Below are 21,437 nucleotides of genomic sequence, written 5' to 3' on the forward strand. Positions count from 1 at the left end.
ATTTGGGATGCCTATGTCAATAAGTGCATGGATTAGTTTAAGACATAGAAAAGATAGCCAAGAATGGTTTCTCCATTTTATTGATACTTGGTCTGCAATTGAATTGATGTTCATATGTTATGACAAGGATTGCCATATTATAAGATTTTATAATATCAAGTCATTGATCATTGGGTAAAGTGTTGTTGTGTTGATTATCAGTTCCATTTGATCTAACCCCTTAGATCAAACTATCTCTACCCAAAGCAAGGTTTTAGCAAAGTCACTTTGAGGTTTATAGCGCTTGACTTGATGAGCTACTTCAATTCCACCAAGGTCAAGTGAAACTTCGCCATCGTGGACTGTTTTACTTTAAAGCGCGAAAATTCCCCAGATTTTCTATGCATGAATGCAATGCACACATCTGTTTCCTCTATTTTTGTAACCCCAATACCTGGGATATTACATATTAGGACGGGAATTTGCATGGGGATGCCAAGGGCTTGGTGCTTCATTTTGGTTTTTCGGCCTTGGCATGATATTTTATCTCTAGTTATTCGGAACTTAATTCGTATGCTTGCTACTCTATTTGTGGATCTCCCGATCCCCCGGTTTGTATTAAGACTTATTCGTGGTAGCCTACATTGATCTTCATTATCTATCTCATATTGGCTACACCAATTCTATGGAGGTACTTATTGTGAGTTTGGGTTTTCTCAAGGCAAAGGTATGAAAAATTCGCCCAAATCTCCTATATGATCTTGTGTTGCCTCCATAGTGTGCATATGCTATTCATCTTGTCAAATATCCTTGTTGCATATGTGCATGGTTTGTAGAATCTAGGGGGAGTCGTTTCTCTAGGATGCGTGCATTTGTATACAAATGCATATTTCAAATATGCACGCATCTAGGGGGAGCTCCGCCTACTTTTTACAAATCAAGAGCCTTATCATAATATCTTATGCTATGTTGCAAATTCTTGTGTTTTCATCAAACACCAAAAAGGGGGAGATTGAAAGAGCAAGATCTATATCCCGTGTTTTGTGTGTTTGATGACAACACTTGAATAATTCTAACCGTGCACAAAGATTGTCTTTGATGGATTTGCAGGTGCACGGTGCCCTCGCTGAACACACTATGATTGGAAGACTGAAGCGTAGCTCTTAGGTTTTCTGGTTTTGTGTGTGTGTGTCGCGAGGTAACATGGTAGGAGAGGAAAAGAGGAAAAAGCAGTTTCGGCCAAGCCGGTACTACCGGTACCAGGAGCGGTAGTACCGCTACCCTACTGGTATCGCTCCGCAGTACCGCTCTGGAGACTTGCACTGAAAATGTCCCACAGAACAAAGCGCGGTACCCTTGCGGTACCTCGAGCGGTAGTACCGCTCCAGAGCGGTAGTACCGCCTCGGTACCGCTTCGGTACCGTAACTTAAGTTACGGCAGTACCGCTCTGGTACCGCTTTGGTACCGCTTGGTATCCAGTAAGCTCTGGAGGCCATTGCGGTACCTCGAGCGGTACCTCAAGCGGTAGTACCGCTATGCGTCCACGTGGACAAGTTCTGTGGGGATTTCGAATCCAGAGCGGTAGTACCGCTTAGGCAGAAACTGCACATAACGGTTGGATTTGAGGAGCCCTATTTAAAGGCCCATTCTTCTCCAGCTCATTTTTAGCTCTTCTCTCTCTCTCCTCCATTGTTGCTGAGCTCAAACTTAGTGGATCTCCCTACCTATCCAACCAATCTTGCTGATACCTTGAGGAGTGGTGGAGGAGACCCCGATCTATCGTTCTACCGAGAGAAATTTCACCAATTCGTGGTAGTCCTTAGTGGATCTTGTTGGTAGGGTTCCTATGGTGGGATCTTGGATGAAGTGCTCCTATGGAGGCTAGCTTGGAGTTGTGCTAGCCCCATAGGGTGTTGGGAGCCTCCTGGTGTTGTGGAGCTCGCCCCAACCTTGTGAAGGAACCACCGCCTCGACCGGTGCCTTAGTGGAGCAAAGGGAGCCCCTTTGTGGAGCTCTCTTGAGGAAGAAGGTGAGGCCTTCCTTCGTGGTGTGGCCGTCTAGTCTCTTGTGTGAGACTAGCACCTCCTCAACGCAGACGTACTCCCTTTTGTGGGAGGAACTGCGGGAAACAAATCCTCGCCTCGTCTCCGCGCCCTCCGGTTGTTCCGCTCCTTATCCTTGTTATTGTTGTTTGGTTCCTTTACCTGTTGCACTAGTCTAGGTTCATTCTAGGAACACCTCCATCATCAAAGTTATCACCTTTATCTTCCGTTGCACTAAAAACTGAAAAAGGTTAAAAATTGTGTAGCGCCCATTCACCCCCCCCCCCCCTCTTGTTCGCTACGATCCATTCATAAGGTAATACAAGAGTGGCCATAGCATGAGTGTTTTTTCTTGAGACTTGAAGTTGTGGGTTGAAATATTTCACTTAAGACTATTTAGCAAACACCACTCATCAAACAAAGTCAGACAGACATTCCCAATCAAAAACAAATCACTGCACGTAGAACATAAAAGGTTTTTGTTCCCCCTGATTTTTGCACTTTTGACACATAAACACGATTGCAAAAGTTGGGGCGTTACAGACCTTCCACCCTTAACATAATCTCGTCCCGAGATTACTAGGTGTAGGACTAAAGAGGCTTTATAGGTTACTCTAAGTTAGACTCCATCCTCCGGTAGACGTGCCATTGTCGGAAGATCACAGCTTCAGCTTCTGAGAGACACAATAGATTTCCACCGAGGGACGGTTTCATGAAGAGGTTGACTTCTCTATGCCGGTGTTAGATCTGTAGCTTCAACCTTCGAGGGGTCCATGACTCTCGGAGGGTTAAAGCATCCAAGCTGTGATTTTAGAAAGGTTGAAAGTTTTAGAGTTAGCTTTAAAAGTTTAGTGGAAGACGAAGTCTTCCACCCTTAAGATTGTTCAACGAGGGTTCAGGAAAACTCAAAGCTTCAGTCAAGGGGCCTTGTCGAGTGCTTTTGAAGAAGTCACCGATCTCCTGTCTTGAGTTAAAGAATCTTCAGGGGCGAAATGCAGTCCACAGCTTCAAGGGGCACGCACGACGTTTACTGCTCTGTAAGGTGCTCGTTAAGCTATTAAGTCGGCAGAAATTCCGGGTTAGTCTCCACATAAAGCGGAAATAGGAGTTGTTGAAAACAGCCTTCAGCCTTCGGGTTGGAGCTGACTCCTACCAGTTAAGGAATGAGCGGGTAAAGTACTCCTAATCTTGAGTCTTGAATTCTCTTCAAAAGCTTAACTTGATGATGACCGGATGGCCCTGGTAGAGTAACTTGGCTTTGATGCAACTTCTCGCTTGGCTGCTCCATTGGGCAGATGGTACCCTATGGTTCGGGGTTAAGAAGTTTCATTTATGGCTAGCAGCGTTCTATCCTACGGTTAGACCATGTTAGTAGGCTTCAACTCTTTGCGGGGTTACAATCAATCTTGAAGGCACTTGCTTCTGCTTCCTTGGCGTCACAAGGTGTCTTCGGTTAAATGGCACACTAAGTTGGGGACTCCAGGAAATCATGGTTAGATCTAGTGGTTACCCAAATTTTAGTTAGGGTTTTCTGTTAGCTTTACAAACTAACAGTTAGAATTTCTACCCAAAAATTGCCCAAATGCGAGGAAAACATCTTAGGGAGGGTTTCTTAGACAGGGTTATCACACAAAAAGAGGGGTTTTCAGGACGAAAGGCTAAAACAAGCATACACACAACAATCAACCACAAGCACTCAAGCAGCAAATTCAGAACACCACAAGCAATCATGAAATCCACACGAGGTATTTTAAGTACCCAAGGATACCTAATACGCAGGGGTAGCTCAATCGAAGCAATTGAGTTTGTCCTATCCATCCTATAGGCTTGGGTTGGTCAGAGATGCAGACGTCTTCATTTTGCTGATATTGACTTCAACAGTGATTCTTGTAGAAGTTGGTGGTGAAGTAGACCTGAGGTTGAGCTGTCGATGTTGAGTCGGGGGCGAGTGCTGCATAGGATTTTCTGGTCTCAATTCGTAGGGGTAATTGCTGAAGTGCTCCATGGATGATAGCTTCTTATGACAGGCCTAAAAATTACTAGTCAAGAACGGAGGACTTGATCCCTGACGACTGCAAAAGTGCAGGTCCAAAGAGGAACAAGGTCAACTCCTTGACAGACTTTGGTGACAACCAAAGACAAGCTCTTATTATCCCTATACGCGTACTATTAAGTCGGCATCCAATCTTCAGTAGCTGCAGTCGGAGATACTTGAGACTTCCTGAAGAGTTGATCCATCTTTGACTGTGAGTCTCTAAGTCTGAGTGGGGACATCGTCCAATATGTTGATTTGGAAGAGGATGAGATAGTAGAATCATAAATTTTCGAAATCTTTCGAAATCAGAGAGCGAGGTAAGAATGAGAAGTTTTTGAAAGGATAAGAAGATAGAAGCTAAGCTTCTAGTTACTTAGGAAAATAAGTTTCGTAAATAGTTTTACGAAAGTAGTATGTCCTATCTAACGCCCATGCTAACTAAGGTCTCCTACAGTCAGGATGGCTCTGATACCAGCTCTGTGGGGCCACGGAGTTACCAGTCTGAAACTCCTGTTATGCATACAATTTCACGATCCCAAGATCATTTCATCATGAATACATAACCAAACTGATACCAGATGAAAACATCCATTACAGTACCAAACTAAAGGTATTACGGAAGTCTTACAACATCGGCCATCAAGGCCGTAATTCAACAAACAGCAGCGGAAACATCTTGACTGCAAACAGCGGTGGAACCCAAGTCAGGCCTTTACCCTACAGGCGGCTGACTGGGAGAGCGTCCTAGTTTGCATCTTCAGCGAAGTACTCCTCTTCTTTGTAGTACTCCTCTTCAAAGTCTGGCCAAGTAAATAGCCAGGACAACAATGCCAATGAGTACATTTGAATGTACTCGCAAACCACCTTAGAGAGAAATAAAGGATATGCAGTATGGCAGTAGCAAGGAATAGGCACTAAACTAGGCGACAAGAAGCGAGAGGTAGTTTCTCTCGAGAGTATGACATCTCTATATCTTTGTTGAAAAATCTTTTTGGAAACTAGTTTTCTTTTGAAGACTAATAGGTAAGGAAGACCCATTTTTCCTTTCCGGCCATCGGAGTGGCCAAAACACTTCCAACTTTCCACCGTACCTCCCAGGTACATCTCCACCAGTCACATTGGTATTTTTCTGTACCTCCCAGGTACATTCCAAAATCTTTTTGGAAAACACTTTTGTAAAACAAAACTCCTTCAATGCCAAGCAACAGCCTTTCCCATGTCCATAACCGCGGACACGGCTATTCGAATAGTTTCACACTCTGCAGAGGTTGTACACTTTCCCCACAAGATCCGAATACTCATCGTGTGGGCATCATCCCTGCATAACAACATATGCCACGACAAGTACCCGGTCGCAGTTTTTCGCTTGCTCGCCTTAGCGTAAGACATGCCGCCTAGATTTGTACCTCCCAACACCAGAGTCCGAGGGCTGTCCAAGAGTAGCAAAGTCCCCAGCTAACTCGGCCCTCCGGAATGCCGCGAACAATTGCGGGGCATATTTCAATGGGAGCTCATAGGTTGTACCCCTGCCATCGATACGCAATGGAAAGGCAACCCCAGTTCGTGGAGAAGGTCACGGTCGATAGGTGTCCATGGTCAGACTACCCCTTACACTTGCAGGACACAAACTAAGGCGAGACAAACTACTACGCTGCGTCCCGTCCCACTAAAGGGTAATGTGGTTGTACTGGCTAGGTCCGGTTAGGTACTCAGTCACCAAAGTTTTTCGAAAACAATTTTCTCCACTTGCCTCCAGCAACTTTTCTTCCCAAAAACCTTTTCCTTCTCATAAAATCACACTTGGGCAGGGCTACCCCATTCCAAGGTTTTCGAAACACTTCTTTCTTGAAAACATTTTCACAAACCTTTTTAAAGAGGGCTCCCGGCCTATAGTCCGACTTTTCTTTGAAAAGCGGCGACAAGGATGATAAGGTGTTAAGCACCATATCTCTAGCAAGTATTGGATCAGTAGGTATCACGAGGGCTGCACCCGTAAGGGTGGAATCATAAAACATCGAGTGGCAGAACCGCCCACATAAATAGAATAAAAACCATGCAATTTTATAAGAACTTGTAATAATGCAAGAGCAAGATATTTAGGACAAGGTATGCATCAAGAGGTGGCTTGCCTTGATCAGCAAAGTGTCCCTGGCCTTCTTCCTCAAGTCCTCCAATTTCACCCCCTCCTCTGATTCCGGCGGCGTTCGAATCTAGCGTCGCAAAATAAAAAGAAACAAGCAACACACCAAATCAACAAACCATTCCAGAATAATTCACACAAAAGTTTGGTAAACCCACAGTATGTAAAGGTTCACAAACACAAGCTACTGAAAGTGGTTTCACTAATTTATAAGACAGAAACCAGAGACAATCTATAACGAAGCCTACCAGTATCAGAGCACAACCAACCAAAACCAAGCATACCCCTTGATAGCTAATGTTAAATGTGATCCAACCCCACTGGTTTGGCATTTTTTTGATTTGTAAATGAATTTACAAAAATCAAACACTGGAAAGGTGTTCTATTTCAGAAATAAAATCCTCAGAACTAAACTACCATACTAAAAAATATTTCCTTTGGTAAAAAAGTACCTTATCATTATATCTACCAGTATCACTTGGGTTTGCTCCAAAAACATTTGCAGTTTTCAAATTAAAATTCATTGAAGAGCTCTCTGGTTAATATTTGATCTGCAAGTCAAACACTAACCAGGAAGCTCCTGCATGTGGGACCAGTTCCAAAAGATAGATGTTTACTTCTACTGCACACAAAAATTAACCCCATGCAAAAAGGATCTATAAATATCACACACTAAATAAAATACACAATCAGTAACATTCTAGGGTTTAATTTATTGGCACAGATTTACAACATTAAATCACATGCACGAAATTCTATATGTTTAAGATTTTATTTTTTATCACACATAAATTTGAATCATCAAATTTGGGCACTTGAGTAATTTACAGAATTACAAAACCTAAAGCTATCCTTGCAGACAAATTTTTCCCTAATTTAATCAGGATAATGGAAACGGGCCGGGAGTTGGCGGCGCGGCCCAGATCTGTCGGACTAGGTCGCGGGCCGGACCAGTAGTCGCGGCGAATTGTTCTCAAAAAAAAAAAAAAAGTAGTCGCGGCGAATGCGCGGGAGACGGACTGAGTGCGAACGCCCCGGAGCGGGGCCCGCTGCCATGTCGGCATGCAAAGGGCGGCCACATGCGGTCGTGGATCGCCGATCCAACGGCCCATGCCACTTTCTTCCGCGACGATCCCACACGAGCGGTTCGGCCGCGAAATCGCAACGGAGAGGAGACGGCGACCGCCAGAGAGGAAGATGTGCTCACCGTGGGGGGTTCGTGGACGGCGGAGGCGACGCAGGGAGGGAGCGGCGCTGCGCGGAGGCTCTACGTGGTCGACCCGGTCGTTCTCGTTCGCAGGCGACCTGCCGGAGCCGACGCGGACGAGGTCGATGCCGGAGGCGCCACGGACGGGCTCCTCGCGGATGCCGTGGGTGCTCAGGGTGCCGGAGGCGCGACGATGACGCGGAGTAGGACTTCCGGATGCTCAGCTCGGCGCTCTAGACAGGCTCGCGAGGGCCCTGGGCGCCGACAAGGTTGAGGACAACCGTCGCGTCTGCTTGCACGGGCCTCGACGGCGACGGCTGCCAGGCGAGCTTCTGGACACGGAAACGGTTGCGTCAGGTTTCCATATTGAGAGAGGAGTAAAGCAACAGGGAGGGAGGCGAGAGAGGAAGAGGGGCAGCAGCCTCGCCGAGGCGACATGCAGCATGACGAGCGTCAGCTCGGTTCTTCCGTCGGCCATATAGGGAGGCGTAGCAGGGCTTCGCCCGGTGTTTCTGTGGGAAGGAGGAGAGGATGAGGAGTGTTGTGAAGCATTTGGTAGAACTGTGCAGAGGATGGGTCATGTTTCCTCCTTAAAAGGCTGGCGACGGTGCACAATGGACATGGAGCACGGGAGGATGGTTGCGTTGTTGCACGGAAGAGATTGGGCGGAGGGGCGGTGGAAACGTGGACGGGATTCTACTAGAATAAAATCACAGGCAAGAACCAGCGCTAGAGATTCCTGATGTGACCAGAGAAAGGCGGGGTCTGAGGACACATGCAGGTGTTCGATACAAATAGAATTATTCAGGAGTAGGGAAAAGTGCAACGAAGCACGTGCGTGGAGCACACCCGTATCTCCGTCGTCGATGGTAGCTGGAGATTCGGTGTCTCTGTGCGGCACTGGCAAGTGATTACCAGCCTCCCTGCCCTTCCGCGCTAATCATCTAGGAGCCATAGGCTACTGTAGTGTAGGGGTTGACTTATCACTGCATTTGTCTTGTTCCTGAGACGCATTGTGCACTGTTTCTCGAACAGACGCCGCTCCCGGCCATATCCGCTCCCCCTTTCCATCAATCTGAGCTCCTCCATTGAGCAGTTTCACTGGCTTAGCAGCAGAGGCGACGAGCAGCAGATGGAGCCATGGAGGTGCTGGGCTTCAGGAGGTCGCTGCTTACCTACCGTCATCGGGTTGCCGCGCTCTGCCGCCGCGTCGACCCGAGAGGATACAAGCAGGCAGTTAGTTCGCCGTGACACCGTCGGGGGAGCAGCAACGCGCCAAAATCTCTCCGTGCCACCGACGGGATAGCACCAACAAGCCAAGAGCATCTCAGCGGCCCGTACAGCACCTGAGCTTGGGTGATGGAGGTATGCGTCCAACCTGTTCGAGTAATTGCAGGCATGTATTTGAGATTCAGCAGCCCAGTCAGTGGCAAACGTAGCTGTGATGGGTCACTGTGCTCATTTCATATGCAGAGATTTTTTCAGCTAGTCACGGGCTGAACATGGACACACAGGACAAAAGTCAGAGCCATAGGATATGCAGAGAACAGTGTCCTACGAGGCCCATGTGAATTGAAACCTAGACCACAACCCGGCCATCATTAGCGACTCTGAATTAAGGTGCTAGCTTGTTCACGTGCGCTAGTGTCGCTGTTCACACGCCAGGATGTGCGGTGTAGATACGCGTGCGCCCTGCGCACCTACGCTGAAAAACCGCTCTCGACTTCAGGAGTATGGTGGACGGTAACTAGGGTGTCGACGATTAGAGTTACTATACTGTGCCCTCTCTTTCCAGGTTGATAGGATAGTCTGGAGAGGCGAGAATGAACGGGAACGCCGTTTCCGTCCTCGGCTGTGGTGACCACGAGATGGGGGAGCACGGGCAAGTCCGTGTAGAGCGACCCTTGCCTTGGGAGCATGCGCTGCACAGAGAGGAGATGCAGAAGAGCTCACTGGCGCAGCCACTAGTGCAGGAGAGGTCACGTCATAGCTGGCCACCGATGGTGTCCATCAAGGTGACTACCGGGCGGGCGAGTACGGGAGAGACGGTGTGGAGGGGCAGGGCTAGGCCTGGGCGTGTGTGGGTATAGGATGGAGAGAGCTGCGGCACAATCTTACAAGGATATGGCCAAAGGCATGCATCGGTCTCTCCCTCATAATCTCTCCAAAAGCAACTTTCCAAAAGGGGTACTGTAGCATTGAGGATGGCCGTTCAGAGGCAGAGAAGGTGGTGCAGGAAATTTCGTTGGTTTGGCAAGAAGTGGAGGGGTGGAGATGCTACTAGAGCATTTGCTCATGCATGGCTCAACCGGCCTCCTCTCATTTCTACTCTCCCTAGCAAGTCAAAGCCACAATGGCTCCACAAGGGAGTCAGAACAAAAACCCAAAAAAAAAAGGAGTCAGAACAAAGAGGGGTAGAAAATGCAAAGGAGTGGAAGAGAAGAAAAAAAGAAATGGAGGGATTTGCTTACATGCACATGCCATGACATGGTCGGCATGTCTCCTTGTGGAATGCCAAGATGAGCAATGGCACGGTCAATACATGGTAGCTAGATGATGGTGCAAAAGATGAGTAGCTCCCTGGTTGAGTTTGAGACAATAAATTTGAATAATTTTTTAGAGAAAGAGATGGAGATGAAAATAATTATTTAGAGAATCAAATAAGCATTTGGATAAAACCAAGATGCTGATGGCTAAGAATGGAACCTTTGGTGATCAAGAGCTTTCCTCTAAATGTTATTTTCAAAAGTTATTTACTTGGATCACTTTAAGATAATGGTCCAACCGAGAAATTTAATTCAAATATCTTGCTGAAGAAATAAAAGTAATAAGATAAATTTTTGGGTTAAAAAGGGTTCTACTAGAATAAGCTAGGAGAGAATAATTTCTCAAAATAAAATAGTATGAGAAGTGCAAGAATGTCATAGGTACCATAAACATGCATTTTGGTAAATAGGAAAAATAGAATGAAGAAACATAATTTTCTAGAAATTATTTTTGAATGGATATGATGGGATAAAATATATCAGCAACACTTCCTATTTTTATTTGAGAAAAAGTTTTGAAAATAGTTTGACAACATAAATATAATAATTTTTGAAGTAGAGGTAAGGAAGGATAAGGTTTTAGGGTTTTTAGGAAATTTGGAGGGAAACTCCAATTTGAAAATTTAGGACCCTTGCCATAGGGCATAGAACTATTTTTCAAAGATGATGTTTTGTTTGAGTTTCTTGAGGATAAGGTTCTAAGAGTAGGATCTACATAAGATGATTTAGAAAAGGTAATCAAGACATAAGATGGTTAGGCCAAGAACAATTCTTGAGAAGAGTTGGATGACCTTGGAGAGATAAAGATGCCAATGGAGATCAATCATTTGTTGGACAAATGATCTGTTACCAAGATCAAGCATAGATGGAGTGATGATATGATAGATCAATGAGATGTATTAGTGGCAAATACAATGCCACGGATAATTGATCACAGATCAATTAGTCCTAAAATATAGCTTTGTTGTCTATGACCTTTATTAGATTTATTAAACTAGATATGAAATCTTATTTTGAAAAGCTTCGAAAAGAGAGAGGGTTTTAGAGGGAGTAGAATGACCCATAGTTAAAGTAGAATAAAATATAGATCATTCCATTTTGTTTTAGGATACCAAAATCTGCATATAAAAGATTTTGTAAATTTTTGAAGTCGCACAAAGTAAGGGTAAACCATTTGGCAAATATTTTGTATCAAAAATAATTTTAGAAACCTCTTTTTTTATATACTAAGATCAGAGGTGATCGTAGCCATTTTTTAAAGAAAAGGTTCTTGGCAAAATCTTTTGAATCAAAATTTAGAGTCATAGGGCAGAACAAAAGAGATTTTGTCATCATCTCCATACTTACCCAACCCTCATGGGATGAAATGATCATTTGACTATTCAAATGATTAATCTCCATTTCCCTCTCTATTTGTCTAAACCTCCTTTGTTAGCTAAAACCACCATCACCACCTCTTGTTGACCTACGTGGTCATTGGACCAACATGGGCATCTTTGGCCGGCCATGTTGATTAAAGGTTTTGGAGCCATGCACCATCTCTTTTCCTTCTCCATCTCACCCCAGTATACAAGGAACGTAGCCACCCCACCACATGACCCCTTCAGCAGCCCTAGCCCCTCCCTCTGGTCAACCTCCAGCTACTGGCCTTTGTCCTTTGTGCTTGGAGGGAAGGAGATGGGAGAGAGAGAGGTAGCAATCCCAAAGTTGTTTGCAGTTTGAATCGGTCTGATCGATCGGGGCATATTAGTCTTTTTAGTGCTGTTTTGGGGTTGTCGGAAATTTGCTTCCGGGCCAGAAAAGTGAACGGAGTATAAGAAATACTCTACACTTTTCTTGTACATACTACTGTAATAAAAATATTGGAGTATATTTTAAATGGGAAAGTCAGAACCAACACTTGGATTTTAGAGTTGCAGAATGATTTTTTATTTATAACATGGATATGGGTAAACGAATCTTTTTTTCTTGATTCAGCATGGCATGCACTTGACACTATGTTGCCGATTTATATGTTTATTATCATCTCTGTTGTGGCAATTTCTCTTGGATGTGGTCGAGAATGTGTATAAGCTGCAGAGACTGAAGGAGAGCATGCCATCATTAGCAGCAGGTGGCAGTGGAACCAACGAGTGTGACTCACAAAAGCAGCTAGTCATTCTTGCACTGGCTACGGAGCTGAAGGACGAACCGCAGCATAGCATCTCAAGTTCTAAGGGCATCTCCAGCGGGGTCACGCAAACGGACTCTGAGCGACCGTTTTCATCCGCCGTGATCGAAAATACGTCTGGACCCTCCTCCAGCGGGGCGACGTAAAGTGATCGGTCCGTCCGCGGCGACACAAACCTGGCCCAAATATGCGCCAGGTTTGCGTCTCCGCGGACGTTGCGCGGTCGCGCAGAGCGTCCTCCTTTTCCTAGCCGATCCCGCAAGTCAGGGACAGCGAAATCGACCGCTTCGATTTGCTTCTTTTTCCCTTCTTTGCTGCCCTAGTGCGACGCCACCACCCCAACCCCAGCCGCCGCCGTCCCGCCGCAGCGCCGCAGTACTCGTTGTCCGGCTCGATTGTTGCCGGTTGCGGCGCCCTTCCGCGCCGCCCACGACCTGTTCGGTCAATTGCACCGGTAGGTTTCTTCTCCTGTTTTCGACGCAATTGTGCACGGCCATTGATCCACAGTTCGTACCCACGCAGATGGACATGTGGCAGATGCTGCAGAAGTTCCACGCGGAGGTCGTTGACTCCTCTTCCGATGAGGAGTCCGATCAGTCGACGCAGACATTGGCAACTACTGCGGCCTCCATGATCCAAGGGTTCACTTCAAATGAGGGGTCAGTGCACCGGAGCTCTGTCAAGGGCCGCTCAAAAAAACTGCCGCGCAACAGAGTGCAGGGGCAGCTCCGGCTCCACAAGGACTACTTCCACCTCACTAATCCGGTGTTCAAGGAAAAAACGGTGCCGGTACAGGATGTCAAGGGAGCTGTTCTTGGTCATTCTCCGGGGCGTCAGAAACTACGATCCGTACTTCCAATGGAGGCCCGATGCAACAGGTGCGCTAGCTTCACCTCCTACCAAAATGCTCCGCCGCTATTCGCATGCTATCATATGGAATGGTTGATGATATATTCGATGAGTATCTTCGAATGGGTGAGAGCACCTGCCTTGAGTCCATGTACCGGTTTTTCCGAGCCGTGATTGCCGTGTTCGGACAGCATTACTGTAGGGAGCCAACTGCTGAGGATACAAGGCGGTTTTTGTTTATCAACGAGTCTAGAGGATTCCCAGGAATGATTGGCAGCATAGATTGCATGCACTGGGAGTGGAAGAACTGTCCATTCGGATGGCAGGGTCAGTACAGCGGGCATGCGGAGGGACGGACTGTCATTCTTGAAGTCGTCATATCTCAAGATTTATGGATTTGGCATTCATTCTTTGGCATGGCCGGTTCGAACAATGACATCAATGTGTTACACCGATCACCGGTTTTCAATCGGCTCATGCAAGGCAAAGCTCCCCTGGTGAGCTATGAGATCAATGGAAATGAATATGACAAGCCATATTATCTTGTTGATGGCATCTACCCTGACTGGGCCACACTAGTGAAAACTTTCCGTAATCCAAACTCCGAGAAGACGAAGAGGTTTGCCAAGATGCAAGAGGCTTGCAGGAAAGATGTGGAGCGCGGATTTGGTGTGCTCCAAGCTCGGTAGGTAATTGTTCGTCACCCGGCAAGAACATGGTCGTTGAAGACCATGCATGAGGTGATGACATGATGTGTGATCATGCACAACATGATCGTTGAGAACGAGCATCCTGATGGCCGCAATGAGAATCACTGGGACTTCCAAGGTGAGTTAGTTGCGCCACTCCCTGTGGCTTTATCTTGGGAGAACTATCTGCATATGAATGTAGAAATCACTGACGAGAACGTGTGCAAACGGCTACAGACGGATCTGATTGAGCATCAGTGGGCATTGGCTGGCCATGAAGACCATGCCTAGAGGAATACCATCTTATTTTCATGTAGACTTTTTAAAATTTGGATGTAATAAGGACTATGACTTCGTTGAATCTCTTTAATGTGTTGTTTTCAAACTTCATATTGCATGCCGACACGGAAATGCGTCGGGCCGCTGGAGGCACCCCAGGCGCAAACGGACGCGCGGACAAATACGGTCTTTCTCGCGTCCACCGCGTGACGCAAACGGACACTGATTTGCGTCCCGTCGCTGGAGATGCTCTAAATGCAAATAGATAGTCCACATGGGCACTGTCTAGAGTTTTACTCTCTCCAATTCATATTATTTGCCACTAGAGTGGATGTATCTACAACTAAAATATATCTAGATACATCTATATTAGTGTTGAGTAATATGAATCAGAGGGAGTAGAAGAATGTAGTTTATGGAGAAAAGAAAATTAGTGGATCTAGTCTATGGTTTTTGCTGGAATAGCACATGCCAGTCTCGAGATTCTGAGTTACGCATCCTAAACAAATTGTTGTGTAAGAAAAAAATACTATATTTCCTATTATTTTTACTGATACGCATATAACTATATAAGTAGCATACCCAGATAGCTTGCCGAACTGACTACTTGCAGATTTGCACTTCAAATAAAAGTGCACTACAATCATCTATGCGTAATTAGATAATGAAACCAGGCCTCCATGCTAGGATGCTCAGCCAATTTCATTCTAATGACTGGACGAGAACATGCTCATCCCAAGTTCATAACCATGCTCATGCTCAAACTGATAGGATAATTTACATTGTTAAGATTTTCTAATTGAAATCAATATCTCATGCTCGCACGACGGGCTGCGGTCGACGCCGGCATCCCTGCCATGACCTTCCGACAGTCTCTGGGGTGCGCGACAGGCAATGACATCTTCTGCTCCTACACATCAGGAGAAAGTTTCAGAATTTCAGTTTCATATGACAAAACACATAGATGGTCTTCCATCAATCCGCTGCACATTATCAAATAAACTGCACATATGCCAATAGCTAATCCAACAAACCCATCAGGGTACAAACTATACACAACCCTAAAAGTAAAACATTTATCATCACCAAAAAGAACCCTAATACAAGTTTCTTATCAGCACAAGACCCCAGCCACTGGTCTTCTCCAAGCAATGTCCCGGTTCCACAACAATTTGAACATTCCAAACATTTACCCATCTTCAGTTCCAAAACAAGCAGACCGGCATTCTCCTCTTGGAGTTGAACACCTGCTGCGCATTCCAGGGTCTCCCTGCCATTATTTGGTCACACAGAGCTGGATCGAAGATTCAGCCAGCACCAGACATCAAGGGAGTTCATGGTTGAGCAGGTGAACCAAGAGCTAATCTTTTCAGGATACTGAAGCATAGCTTGCTGGCATTTCCAGAACCTGCAATATTGTTCCTTGACTTCCACATTAGAGGGCTTGAGAACTTACTGCTGCTGCCGAACTAGAGTCCTTTGAACTTTCCTCTGACATCAGGAGTTGCATCAGCTGCTGGTTCTGCTGCTGCTTGTTGAATTGAATTATATGTAGCCCGGACTCTTCTTGGCATTTGGATATGGGACAGTCGAGACATTGGCCTCTTGTCAGGACATACGGAGATCCGCTCTCTTTCAGCCTTGTCTACAACTGCTTTGTTCATCACAGGGATGATCTCTTTGTTCTGAACTGAAGTTCCCGTACCAGCAAGCCTCAGTCTGGAAGGACCTGGCAGTGGCTGCATGTTGTTGCTTGCTTGTCTCTGCCTCACAGGAGCAAGTGGTGGTCTCTGCCTCATAGGAGCAAGTGGTGGTCTCTGCCTCATAGGAGCAAGTGGCGGTCTCTGCCTCATAGGAGCAAGTGGCGGTCTCTGCCTCACGGGAGCGGCAAGTGATGGCCTCGTGGATCTACCTGTATCCCTTCAGCCTTCTTATCTATATCCATTCTCCAGCACTCTAACCTGTACAAAAGAAATGTCATGAACACAGTAGAAGAAAAAAATACACGCAAGATTCAGTACTTGCTGAATTAATAAATAGAACTGAATCTCCACAACATACTTTATCCTAAAGTGTTCTGAAGACATTTTCACGAGAAGCATATTTGAGCTGCATCAGTTCCAAGTTTCGTTCAACTTTGCATTTTCCTTTTCCTCATGACAAGAGTTTTTCAATCTGGAATAAAAGTACCAGTTAATATAATGGAAAACACATGTTATAATTATTAAGATGGGTAAAAATTAAAGTACCATCTGCTTGAGCTTGAAATTTCAGTTGGACCTATCTATCACATTGAAAGAGAAACGTGCCTGCGTCCAGCACTGCAAATCGGAACGCAAGAACGCACACAGGGAAGCAGAATCCCATGGAGTTCGTGTTGCTTTGGCTGGCCAGGAGAAACCACAATCAGCAGCGGCAGCAGCAATAGTATACCTTCTCCAAGGATGTTTCAGGGTCGACGTACCTGGCGAAATTGGTGGCGGCATCGCTCAATGTGTCAGCCGCATCGCTAGATGTTGCAGTGGCCTCAGTCGTCGGCGATGCACAACAGGGCCAAGCTGGTGGCGGCGCCGGTGGCTGGCGATGCTGGACGGGGCAGAGCTGGTGGTGGTGTCTTTCAATGTGTCAGCGGCGTCACCCGCTGGTGGCGTTACGTCCATGGGCAACCAATGCGTTGGCTGGGACAAATACTACTATTTTGATTTTTTTTTTCATTATCTACGTCTTGCTAGGCTGCCAGGGCCAATCTGCGCCGCTTAATCTTGACAGTTGCCTCAAATCATAGCTCTCCCTCTTCAGGAGTGGTAAAAGGTACCGTAAAACAAGCCCTTCCATCTCTCTACGCGGATGACACGATCCACAATGCCATGACAATCAGGGAGACTCTGTCACTGTTTGCCCATGCTTCAGGCCTCCGCGTCAACTATACTAAGAGCTCTGCCACTCTGATTCGCTGCGAGGATGAAGAAACCACGCCTGCGACCCAATTTCTTGGCTGCCCCGTGGTCCAATTCCCTTTCTCCTACCTTGGGATTCCACTGACAATCCGGTGCCCAACTGCCGCCCAGATGCAACCTCGTCGATAGCATGACTAACAAACTGCCTACATGGAAATCAAGGCTGATGCAAAAGCCTGGAAGGATTGCCCTGGTCAAATCCGTCCTGAGTGCAATCCCCATTCACCAACTGCTTGTGCTGGCACCCGCGAAGAAGACCTTCAAGCTGATGGAGGAGGGGCGCGCCGCAGCCAACAGCAGAAGTTGCCATGTGAATTGGCGGCGAGTGTGACGGCCAACCACGCATGGCGGCCTCGGAGTCCAAGACCTGAAGCACACAAGCTTGGCCCTTCGCATGTGCTGCCAATGGCTGAGCAGCAGTGATAATAACCGAGTTTGGTCTAGCCTTGATCTGCAATTCACCGCTGAGAGAGTTTGCCTCAACGACCGTGACCCTTGGCAATGGCCAGACTGCAAAATTTTGGGAAAGCTGGTGGATACAAGGCCATGCTGTCCAAGAAATCGCACCAGACTATGTATCTTGCATCCCCAAGTACAGCTTTATCGGCATCCAAGAAATTGGGGAATACCTACGGCACTAGCAGCAAATGGAGCACCATCTCATTTCAACATATAACAAAACTAACAAGCTCAATGATTGATGTGATATCAACAGAAAGAAAACCATTTCTTGAAAATTCTGTTCCGCGTGAGTCCTGGCACTCAAGACATGGTACTGATTCTTCCAAGGAAAACCCCACTACCGAAACGGCATGGGTGGCAGTGCGTGTTGTATCTCCTACTGTTTCCTGTACTGGATGATCTGGATCAAACCTGTATATGTGTTTTGATGTCCAACATGACCAATAGTTGGTACTTATTTTCATCACAGCTACCAAAGGTCCGTCAGAAGTCAATCTTTTCAAAGCTCTCGAGAGTTGGACTGGATCTCTGACATCATACATTTCAAAGCTTCTGATTTTGTAGGTTCTGCCAGTTAGCCCCTGAAATTAAAAAACATGGAACATTTATGAGGTCATACTCCCTTCAATTGTTTCACTAGTTTTTTTACTATGTTCACTAGCTTCTATTTTAGCTTAATTATTTATAAATATTTATTTATTTACCAAGTATTGTTATCATGCTAAACATTTAATGAAATTACTGCAACAGTGCAAAAAAAAAACTCTACGAAAAAAGGTAGAATCACTTACAAGTTCATAGTCGTGCTCTGAGCATACTCCTTTTTCAATCAACTCTACCAGTATTCTTGGAACTCGACTTTTTCTCCTAAGTTCCCTTATTTTAGCTAAACAATTCAACCTCTCTAAATGAACCTTAGATAGAATGACACTGGTTCCTTTAATTTTTAACTTTGCTTCAAACGATGCCCCTATGCTGAACATTGCACAGGTATCTACAAAAAGATAACAGATATAGGTTATCACTAACCAGTAATCATCATTTTAAATGAAATGACTGTAGTGTCATACCACCACGCTGACGGTAGATTGGTGACAATATTTTGATATTTTGATCATTTCTCTGTTCCCTCCATGTAAACCGCTGAAAGTTACGAGGATAGCTGTCAACGATGGAACATGTTTGTTCCATCATTGGCAATTTTTTCTTCGATTATATGTAGTTCCAACTGCATTCACCAAGAAAAAATTTACTAAGCATACATACACAAATATAAGGGAGAAGACATTATTTGACTCATATAGGAGCAGCAGCAACATAAATACAGCGACGTCAGCTCACATGCACTCAAGAGCTATGCTTGCAATAGATGGTAATCTACTGCTCAGAGTTACTCTGGTTCTTCATCATATGTGCTCAAACAAAACATCAGTTACTATCTCTTCATAGTATCCTCATATACTTTGATTTGCCATTCTTGCACTTTAGTGCCTTAGTGAATACATATGAATCATGTTGTGCGTGTCTGTGAAGATATAATTATTATTTGAGCTGATACTGTTTAAGCTTGTACAAAAATTCTAAAAATTCTTCTTCTATCTGATTCCAGAATACTTTTCTATGTAATCCTGAACTACTTTGACTGTTTGTGGAGAGATACCTAATTTATTTACGTTGAGCTGATACAAGGCAAAGAAACGGGAAAGAAACTAGCATCCTCACAACAGCATCCAAATCAAGATGTTATATACGGGAGTACATGGTCCTACCATGGCAGCTCCCAATTATGAGACGAGATCCCAAATCTCCATGTTAGGTAGTTTGTCCTTTAAATTAGGAAGACATCTTTTAGCTTGGGCGTTAAGCCAATTAGAGATAAGATCTACAACGTATGATTTTTTACTTAGATTGTTATTAGCCCTCAACATAAAAAAAAACTCTATAAGTAATAAAGCAAGCAAGAAATAGAAGAATAATTCTCTCTAAGGTCTAGGTACAATTTCAGGTGGATGGACTTGGGATGTCCGCCTCCCACTCTCACAGGTCCTCTCACAATTTTGGATACAGTAGTTCTTGGTAGCCTCAAGAAAATGATCATTGTACCAGCATATGTTCTGAGACATTTGATCAGTCTGAAGACAGATAAATTAACAGCACTTGGAGAGGTACTCAGGTGAAAACAGGACAAGATCTGAAAATCTGCAAATTTCGACCGCTGGCCCTTGGATCATGCACGCACGGCTAAATCAAAATCATTGCCCCACCCATCGCTTTGAGCACATTTTAAAGAAACCCCCTGCGATCATGGTATCGTCATCACAACTTCTGGACCTTACAAATTTCATACAAGCTCAAGAACAGTTCCGTTCTAAAGATTTGCATCACTAAACTCAACTCGTTTTACATTACTAATGTATGAGATGGGAACCAGAATAACTAGGAGGAGCTGATTTTGAGAAAAATTACCAACAAACTTTGCTGCATCTTTAGTTTAGGATTTTTGGTTTCCATAAATGAAAGAGATCACGAACATGCACCCGTTCCAATCTGAGATACCTCATGGGCAAAACGGAGAATAAACATGCATATTCACCATTCTATTGTTTCCACATGGACCATTTCATGAACAGACAAAGAATTTCAACATTCCACCGATCATCTGGACCATTGTGATGAAAAATCGTGCGTACTTCACCACTCAGATCAAACTAAAAACTCGCAAGCCGAACAGAACAGGACACACTTGATTGGAACATGGAACAAAAGGTGGTCAGGGACAGCAGATCGAGGGGACCTGAGGCACAAACCTGCGCGGACGAAGGTCGCCGGAGCTCGGGAAGTGGTCGCCGAAGCTCGGGTGCACCTGCGAAACCTGCCACGAAAAATACAGAGAATGAGATGGGCGGGAGAGAGATACCACGGGAGAAGTACCCTCGCTGGGATAGGAAGGTAGGGCGGAGGCCGGCGGAGGCGTTCTGAGGCGGAGATGGAGGGCGGGAGGGAAGGTAGGGCGGAGGCCGGCGGAGGCGTTCTGACGCGGAGATGGAGGGCGGGAGGGAAGGTAGGGCGGAGGCCGGCGGAGGCGTTCTGAGGCGGAGATGGAGGGCGGGAGGGCGGGGTACCTGAGCCGCCGCCGACGAGGTAGGGTTCCGCCTGCGTCTTCGAGCGAGAGAGAGGAGCGCCAAGCGAGCCGAATAGCCTAAAGGCTCCGTTTGGATGTTTGTATTGTACTAGATGACCCGTTGCAAGTGCCAGAAACAAAGTAGAATTTAAACTATAAGTTTTAGCTTATTTGAGTATTAAGAATTATCCTGTAATTTAGCTGCTTTAGTATCTTGTAGACACACCATTCACACCTGGGAACCCGGCCCTGAAAAAGCCCGAACCTAAATTTTCAAGCACAAGCCCAGCCCAGCCTGACCTTCCGGCTTATAAATCAGGCCCAAACCTCGCTCCAATAGGGAAAAGCCCGGCCCAGCCCAAACTAAGCTAAAATCATGTTTTCTGCAAGCCTGGTCCGGCCCGGCCCGACGTTCGGGCTCCAAAATCAGGCCCAGACTCTGCCCGACATGCAAGCCCAACCCGGCACAGCCTCAGATTTTCAAAGCCGGGTCGAGCCATCCAGGTCAGGACGCCTATGCCCAGCTGTACACCATTTCATTGAGGTGTTGCAGTAAGATATGACAATTTAGTACAATTTCACACCATTTTTTCAGCTTTTATGCTTTTGTATAAGCTCCCCCACCAAATTATGATTATTGTACCAAAAGAGGTAGCATTATATAACAAGCATAGGATAGCTACATACACAAGTTTTAAAACTCCATAGATACAAGTTTTCAATCTAAAGGAATATGAGATTATGTCATAAAAATGAAATGTGTCCTTTTCAAGCCAATTAGCACGCTAACAAAACAAAAATAATACAATAACCAGACCCATAGCCTTTTCTCAAGCACGTAGCTGCTGACCATAGCAAAGTCGTGATCACCAATTCCCTTGCAACACCACTTGCTTGGCTACTTGAGTACGGTGTCCGATCTAGAAATCAGCATGTGCTTGTTGCCTGAAGAAAATATAA

The 21,437-nt window shown here is 45.6% G+C and overlaps 1 long non-coding RNA gene across 1 annotated transcript; it reads right to left on the minus strand.

Annotated features, from left to right (window-relative positions):
* Positions 1 to 14,677: 14,677 nt before the first annotated feature.
* Positions 14,678 to 20,587, minus strand: LOC127313658 (uncharacterized). The gene is made up of 8 exons (XR_007859157.1): positions 20,479 to 20,587; positions 20,164 to 20,228; positions 18,427 to 18,584; positions 18,148 to 18,350; positions 16,402 to 17,937; positions 16,187 to 16,323; positions 15,999 to 16,112; positions 14,678 to 15,898 (listed from the first exon to the last, which is right to left on the minus strand). It is a non-coding gene; the product is annotated as an uncharacterized lncRNA (long non-coding RNA).
* Between the last annotated feature and the right edge of the window lie 850 nt (positions 20,588 to 21,437).

This window comes from Lolium perenne, chromosome 7 (genome assembly GCF_019359855.2).
Source record: "Lolium perenne isolate Kyuss_39 chromosome 7, Kyuss_2.0, whole genome shotgun sequence".
Classification (NCBI taxonomy): domain Eukaryota; kingdom Viridiplantae; phylum Streptophyta; class Magnoliopsida; order Poales; family Poaceae; genus Lolium; species Lolium perenne.